We start from the raw sequence: 8,307 nt of genomic DNA, 5'->3' as shown, positions 1-8,307 counted from the left end.
TCAATCCCAATCCGTAGTCTGATACTTTAGCTTCATTTTGCGAACTTGAGATATGCATCGATATATGTATCGTAAATTTTTTCTTCGTTTGTATTTTATTTAAAAAAGTATAATACTTAATTTTTATTGTACAATACATGTAATTGTGTAATTTACGCGGACTTTTATTTATAATTACGATGATATTTATGTCTTTTTACTTTATAGTTTTATTTTTCGAACCTGAGATATGCATTATTGATGTGTCGTAGAACTATTTTATTTGTATTTTACATAGACGGTAGAATTCTTAATTTTGACTTCACAATATGTGCAATTGTGTAATTTATTTCAATTTTTGTTTATATTTATTGAAATATGCATCGAGATATATATTCACGGTTCGTATTCTCTGAAATATTATGGTCAATAAACGACTTGTTATATACTTGGCGATACTAACTACGCCATCTTGTGTTGCAGCATTCAGATTGCAACCGCATTCGCGCAATGTGGCGGCCTCTGCACAAGTCAAGTGGAAACATTTGTTCTACTTCCAGGAAAAGTATTGACCAGTCCTAAAATTAGCATTTATGCATTCTGTTTAATTTTAATTTTTGCATGGATTTTTTAATAAAACACAAATAATTCTTTGGAAAGTTTTATCTATTACTGTTTACTATTATTATTATTTATAAATTAATATTTTATTTAAATTACAATTTAATAGAAAAATATTTATTAAGATAAAATTCCGAAAACTGTTCCTGCTTTAATTATTTTGATAATTATGGGTTTCTAATTATATCAATATAATAAAAAATGCTGCGAGGATATCAAGGACATTATGCAATTCATTAACGAATCCATCCTTTAACGAAATAAGATATGCTGAGAAAAATAATAGTTGCAAACGATCACAATCAGATATTAGAATGTTTTTAGTTCGCGACATCTTTTTGTCATTGCAGCGCCTTTTCTCGCAACAATTTAACTTCGTCGAGTGCTGCGATCAATTTGCATGATCTACGATCCCGAACGCGATCGTACACGACTCTCAATTATTCACCTAAGTTCGCGACGATCCCCTCTCGCCAGGCGTAGTCTCTAAAGACGATTCGCACGCGGCACGCAATTAACGTCCACAAGCTGCTTAATAATATAACGGTCAATTTGCCGCGATTAGTCGGCGTAATGATAGCTCCCCCGGATAATTTATTGTTAATTATTCCCGGCCGCGATACCCTCGTATACGTATATGTCCGTCAGGCGCCGACAACTAAATTGACAACTAATTGAAATATTGCTCGCGCCAGTAATAAGAGGAAAAATTATCTCACCGCCACGGAGTAATGTTAGAGTCCGCGCAAGTACTTAAACTCCTCCTTCTTCGTCTTGCCTTGTTCTCTTCTACCCTTTCGCTTAATCCAGCGTCGCCGTTTTCACGTAGATTTTTTTTACAGAAAAGCGGTGATATTATCGAGATTAGATTATCCGGTTAATAGTCACTCCAATAATTTGCCATAATTTATTAATTTGAAAAATGAAATATACCGTTCAATTAATTGCGACTGTTTAAATACAATTATAGATTAAATTATATTCAATTTTACGCAGTTCCGAATCTCTCGCTGCGAAGGCGCCGTATAATGAACTTTAATGGCCACTTTAAAAGCCTTGGATTGCTTGCGAATAAGTTATTATCCAATGTAGAATAAATCGAGAGTTTTTGTGAGATAGAGGAAATTGTGACGTATACAATGACATTACGTTCAATTTCAGAAAATAAACTACAAATCCAAGATTACTTCGGCTGTCATATATTTCTTAGCAATTTAATTTGCATAACGCATAAGGTCTACTTTACTAACGAATAATATAGTTTAATGATTCAGTGAAAGGAAATACAATTACGCAGGACGAGATCAGTAAAATCCCAGATATCCTTTTCACGTTTTAATATTTATAATTTTTTACTTTCAGCGAATTTTTCAGATGTTTGTAAAATTCTTCTTTTGCAAAATCTTACGTTTATGCAATCGTCGAAGCCAATGATTCGAAGGTTTTGCTCGCTCCTCGCCCTTCTCCCTTTCTCAGGATGCAGCGAAGGCCAAGAAAAAGCCGACGGAGCTGGCATTACACAAGGTGCGCATAAAGTCCCATGAATTATCGCGTGGCTCGGCGCGCTCGGCGAGCGCAGCGGACTTACGTGTTCGGAGAAGCAATGCTCCTGGTATGGCCGCGGGATGGCTAGAACTGCCGATCCAACCTATACTTACCGTCACTGAGATAATCTAGCCCTAGCCTAACCCACCGTAATCCGAACAGCGAAGGGGAAGCCGCGAAATCTCGTGTTGAGACTCGCCGCGCCGCGCCGCGCCGCACCGCGCCGGGGTTCACCTTCCTATCCACCCGGCGAAACGTGTTTTATCTTCAATTCGGTATACCGTTCTTGGCTCTCGAGCACTTTCGACGCAAGTGGCAACTTAGTTTAGCTTGTTAAATGACATTTAGACAACTCTATTTACCGCAATTTACAACAGCTTTTGTATTCGCTGCTGCTATTTAAGAGAGTGATTAGAGAGTGAAGAAGAAAAATTTTCCTAATTAATAAAAAAAAGTATTCGACATTCTATTTCTTCTCCATTAGAATTTTGCGACCTGCATGATCAAAATATACGTACATAAAATATAAACGTTCAATCAAAATAAGACACACATCTATTCTGAAACATAAAGCGATATTTATCAATCAAGTAGTTTTCCAACTAAACCGTTAACAACAAAGGATTCAATTAAGATTCTTCGGTTTCTTGATTATTATCAATAATATATAATATTGTCACAATAAATACAATACAACTCTTTGCCTCTTTGAAGCAAACGAGGTAATATTCTATCGTCTCAAGATTCACGGACGTCCTGTGCAAACCTGACAATGCTGCAATGGTCTGGGCTCGTGGGTGGTGTGGTATCCCATGGACGAAGACGGGCCTCGACCAATGGGATTGGAACGTGGGTGGTTGCGGTGGTGTGAGTTTTCTTCGCCGGCCGTGGGTTTGCGTGGGCTGCACGGTCCGCAGGATGCAGCATCTTTCAAAATGGTGGTCCCCCCGAGACCGCGGCTCTCTCGTGACCATCACGTTCTCGTGCCGCATGCACGCCATTTCACGAAATCGCAACAATACCCCGGAGTCCCACACGCGGGCGCACCACCGCGCTGCCATTTCTTTTTTTTTTTTTTTTTGTACTTGCGCAACATTTTCTGAGTATCAAGATACTCACGCTAGAAAATGACTTCTACGAAGAAATTTCCGCTCTCTCGCCGACGTCGCGCGTAATCGATAGGCTCGCTCGCCGACGCCGTAGAAACGTTCCGATACAGTAGGCAAAAAAAAAATATCAAGCGAGGTGTAAAAATGATCGGATAAGTTATATTGTTTTCTGGGAACGTGCCTGGCGTGGTGTGACGACCTTATCGATTACTGATCGTATGATTAACAGTGAGTAAAAATTGCAACCGCAACACGGTATGCTAGGAATGCTTCTAATATTGCGGGAATTACACGTAACTGGTTTATATGTGCAGGTGTTCACTGAATATTCACTATACTTATCACATTATTGTGGAGTTATGATGTAATAAATAATCTTAATAAATATGAAATTATAGTAATGTGTATAACAAACAAGCGAAAATAATAAACTCGTTTTCATGTACATTTATTGATCATAATTGTTATAAAATTATAAATATATATATACATATGTATAACATAGCATTATATATAACATTTATTATTAAATTCCTCTCTGTTATAACCATAAACTTTTGTTTAGATTTTTAGATAGACTATATCAGTGATAGCACCGCAAATTCAAATGTGTTATTTTTACACGTATAAACGTCTAAAAATGACACATTAGACTAAAACTATTTTTACATGTTTCTTTTTATGTTAAATTACGTCATTTAACACGTTTAATCGTATTAAATTAAAAGTTAATACGTTCAATCGTGTTAAATAACATGATTTAAAACGGCAAGAAATGTGTAAAAGAAGAGCTTCAGCTAAAATAACACCCTTGGATTTGCAGTGAGAGGTAAAAAGAAGGTACATACCTTGCAAGTAATTAAAGTTGTTTTGGTCAAGAATTTACTTTTATCAAGGTGTCAAAAAATATTCAAATCTTGCGCGGAATAATTGATCATCGTGACGGACGGTAGAAAACAGCGGACATGACGGACGACAAAAATTTCGAGCATCTAAGAGTTAAGGCAATTAAACAAGATCATCCGTGACCGGCGTTCCTGCGTGACCACCCCGCAGCGAAATATTTCGCTCGGTCTCGAAACAGGTTTCCGAGAATTTTTCTTGAATTTTAATTGCGGCTTACACGTATCGTATAGGTAGGCATGGGGGGATAGAGCTCGTATAGATACGCTTGCTATCGAGTGCGATCGTGATGTAATATGTACGCCGTGTGTAATGGGCGTGTCGAGATTAAACCGGACCGCCGGCCGGCGCCATTCCGGGTTCGCGCTCTAAAAAATCATTTTTTTTCCTCCCCGGCGCTGACGCACGTATCTCCGCTATTTTCATGTAACACGCGAGAACATTGCGAAATGCGCAAAAATTTTGCGCGTAAATAAACGGTTATGGATTTGCGCTTATCCCGCACACCTTGAGACGTTAAAAGATTACATTTGCAGAGATGCAGTCTGCGCCAGAAAGAAAAATGATGACAATTTCTGAAACTGTCTAGTGTCTGAGAAAATAAACAACGAAGATAAAGCTAAACAGTTTCATGACTGACTTTGTATTACGTTAAGATAATTTAAAATCTTGAGGTGCGAAGCTACCCCTACATTATTTTATTAATATTTGTTCTGCCTATTAAAGTCATTAATCGCATAATGGCATATAAGCTCGGAATAATAATATGCTTTTCGAGTGCGTAACATTATGCAATTAATAATCCTGTAATTATTCGCGTTTTTCTTCATCATTTTGCGATGGAAACTGGTAATCCGGAATTTGATTAATAGTCCAACTCTTATTATATAGAGGAGAAATTTGCATATTATTCGATTAATTATGCAGCCGTCACTTTCGCAAAAAGCTCTTCCGAGGATAATCTTCTAGCTGCGGTCGTCTTAACAAGACTTGTTACAGATTCTTTTAATCTTCCTCGCGCGGGACAAATCTGGAAACAAATAAAATTAATCGCGGCTGATTTATGTCTCGAGTTTCGTAATTTATCGCGTCATTCTCAGCAGGCAGCAAATTCGATCAGATATGTCAGCATCGTCGTTCGCTTGGCGTGTTTCTAATTTAATCGCAATTCACAGGTCGCCCATTTTATTCGATTATTTTCGGCGTTATTACCTTTACATGGAGTTCGAATGAAGTCGTGACATCGATAAGCCGCCGCGGGTTTCCGCCGCTGCATGCTTATAAAAAAGGCAACTTTGCATGATCACTGATAAAAATACAACCGCGGGCTTCCTTCGCGCTCGCTAGATTACAATCGACCGAGGTAGTCGTGACTAGCGGCACTATCATTCGGGCTTCCCGCGGAAGCCAACTAATATCACGACATTTTCGAGCAAGGTCTCTCACCGATATTGGTACCGTCAAAACCATCGCAAATTTTGCAACTTTCCAAATTTAAATTTAACAAAATCCTGCTAAGACTCACGTGCTCACTGCGTTATCACTGTTATGTTAATACAGTACTTGCTATCACACGTTTATCTAGAATTATGCTATCGCTACGCGGCTACAACTTGGTCGAATTTAAATTATAGCTTGTTAACGTACTTTCCTGTACATTTTGATAAGTTAAACAAGCGCTAAATGATGAATGAGTTTAAATAGTCAATTAATCAATCATTTTAATTCGTTTCGCACAACTTTTTTATTGCGTTTCCGATCCCTCAAGATTTCAGAAATTAAGATCGAGCTTAAGTTTAATAAAAATAAAAGTAGCTATAATAAATACGAATTGGATCAATAACTTTCAGTTTTATTTTTATAAAAATATATATTTTATAATTATGCTTCTTTCACAGCAAGTCCTTCTTATAATACGGACACTTTACAATCGTAATACCGATGCAAATCCTATTCTTTCATGCTACTAGAATTCAAGCAAAGTGATCGTGACTAGTGGCACTATTGCTGAAACGTCCTGTAGAAAGACTGGCTAATACCTCTGGGTTCTCAGGCAAGGTCTTCTCCATGTCGGTTCCTTGGAAACAATTACGCCTCGTGGGTTATAATAACGAACCGTTCCTCTAGAATCGTACGTACATATGTATACGTGCCGTGCGCACAAACGCACATGTACATACGAGTGTAGATGAGCTGCGCTTTTATCGCGAACGTGAGCATCAAGTGCGTACTACGAAGACGGATGGCCTCGTAAATCTATTGGCAGCGCGCATTCTCTCGTTTTCGCATTCTACTTTCTTCTTTTCTAACACGGCGCGAGGGCAACTCCTAAAGCCAACTCGACTCGAGATTTATCGCCTAATGTCAAAATGCCGATGGCGAACTAAATCGCTCTAGAAAGGCATCATTGCTATTCGAGTTTCTCAGTGGCTATTCAAAAGGATAAAATAATATATGTATACTCTATTCGTAGCAAAAGAGATTAATTGCAGACAATGATAGCAGCAAGCTGTACACAAAATAAACGAAACGCACAAGTAGCCTAACACTTCAATTTGGATTAGCAAATAAATATCAGAATCTCATGATTAGTACAATAAATTTTTAAAAATATTACGAAGGCATCCTTAAGCCAAAAACAATGGTCGAGAGCGATTGTCATCGAAACGACAATGTTACTTTTGTTCCGTCAATAATCACCCAGCGTTTTTATTGTATACCGTTTGCATGATATTAAATAAGAAGGATTACAAAATTGCAAAAGTTCATGATATTATCAAACAAGTGCCTACGATGCATAACATTCTATCGTCTTAGCATGAGCGTATTTAGTAAAGCAGCTAATTCCTGTGTAAGTTAAAGAGTTAAGCAAGTCTTACGTCCCAGTGTCGATTTAACGATGTACTGCAAGCTGAGACTGTCTTGTTATTTATATCGTATGTCATATGTACTTATTTATAATTGACGGACAATACGGGCATTACTAAAGCCGTTTCGGATGCATTATTCGCGACACTGACTACGTTTACACGGCGGCTTGTAATCCGGTTTAATATAACTACCGTTTAATACAATACTATTCGATTCAAGATTTTTCTTCTTTTGATCATAAATGATCATTTATAGATATGAGGTTTTTTGATATTTAAACTACAACTTTTAGTATACAATATATATCAAAGATTGTTTCAAATGTTTAAAGTATAAAAATAGGTTCATATTTAAATGATCATTATAATCAAAAGAAGAAAAATTTTGGATCGGATACGGTATTTGGTATATTGGAGTATACGGTAGTTACTAAACCGATTACAAGCCGCCGTGTAAACGTAGTCATTTAGCTGACCGTTCTTTTTCTTCGTACAAATTTCAGTCACCAAACGATTGTAATTTGCCTTGTGTCATTTTACGCTTTCCTACTTAATGCCTCGCCATGAATAACAAACGGATCGTTGCCAATCGTTGCGCGACGATGATGTATTATTAGCGTAATGGTGCGGGCCAGCTGTCAAAAAGTAACGAACGCGCATCTCCTGCCCCTTTTCGAGAATGACGAAATTGATAGAATTGCGTTCCTGTGATGGTATACCTGTCGTATGCCATGTGTGAAGCGGGCACGGCATCGCATGCTGGCGACAATTTTCGGAAAACGCCACGGATAGGCCCTTCTCGTAGTTCTTCCTCGCCACCCTGAAAGATAATCGTGCAAATGTTGATCAGCGCTGCATCTGACGAACCCATTGTTAGAAAGAAGCGAAAGATGGATATAAAATATTCAAACTACAGTAGTCTTTTTTTCAATGTAATATTAAGGAAATATTATAAATACCTTATTTATTATTCATACATAATTAATTATTAATTATATCTTAGGAATAAGCTGTCAATTTGATGTTAAATATATCGATTTCTTTTCGTTTAATGTACTTTACAATAGAAGCATCTCACAATCAGTCCTCTCCCTATCTTGCTTTTCTATGGCTCTCTCGCGGGGCCCAGACGCATTCTTGTCCATCGCATTTCGATCCCCATATTTTCGCGAACACACGCTCCCTTAGAATCTTCACGTCGACAGTGGAGAAATAAATCCTCCCTCTCGCTTCTCAGCTCGCTTTCTCAAGCTGACACTCGCGAATTAACAGATCGCACA

General features: G+C 37.8%; 1 long non-coding RNA gene across 2 annotated transcripts in view; it reads right to left on the bottom strand.

Moving 5' to 3' along the window:
* Window positions 1-3,205: 3,205 nt before the first annotated feature.
* LOC139813690 (uncharacterized) overlaps window positions 3,206-8,307 on the bottom strand; it is a 36,746-nt gene continuing 31,644 nt past the window's right edge. For both annotated transcript variants that reach the window (XR_011732218.1, XR_011732219.1), the window contains 2 exons: window positions 7,747-7,847; window positions 3,206-5,187 (listed from right to left, as the gene is read on the bottom strand). This is a non-coding gene — a long non-coding RNA (uncharacterized lncRNA). The remainder of the gene's footprint in view (window positions 5,188-7,746; window positions 7,848-8,307) is intronic.

This window comes from Temnothorax longispinosus, chromosome 5 (genome assembly GCF_030848805.1).
Source record: "Temnothorax longispinosus isolate EJ_2023e chromosome 5, Tlon_JGU_v1, whole genome shotgun sequence".
Classification (NCBI taxonomy): domain Eukaryota; kingdom Metazoa; phylum Arthropoda; class Insecta; order Hymenoptera; family Formicidae; genus Temnothorax; species Temnothorax longispinosus.
The sequence above is the reverse complement of the archived record's forward strand: the minus strand, read 5'-3'. Positions and strand labels throughout refer to the sequence as shown.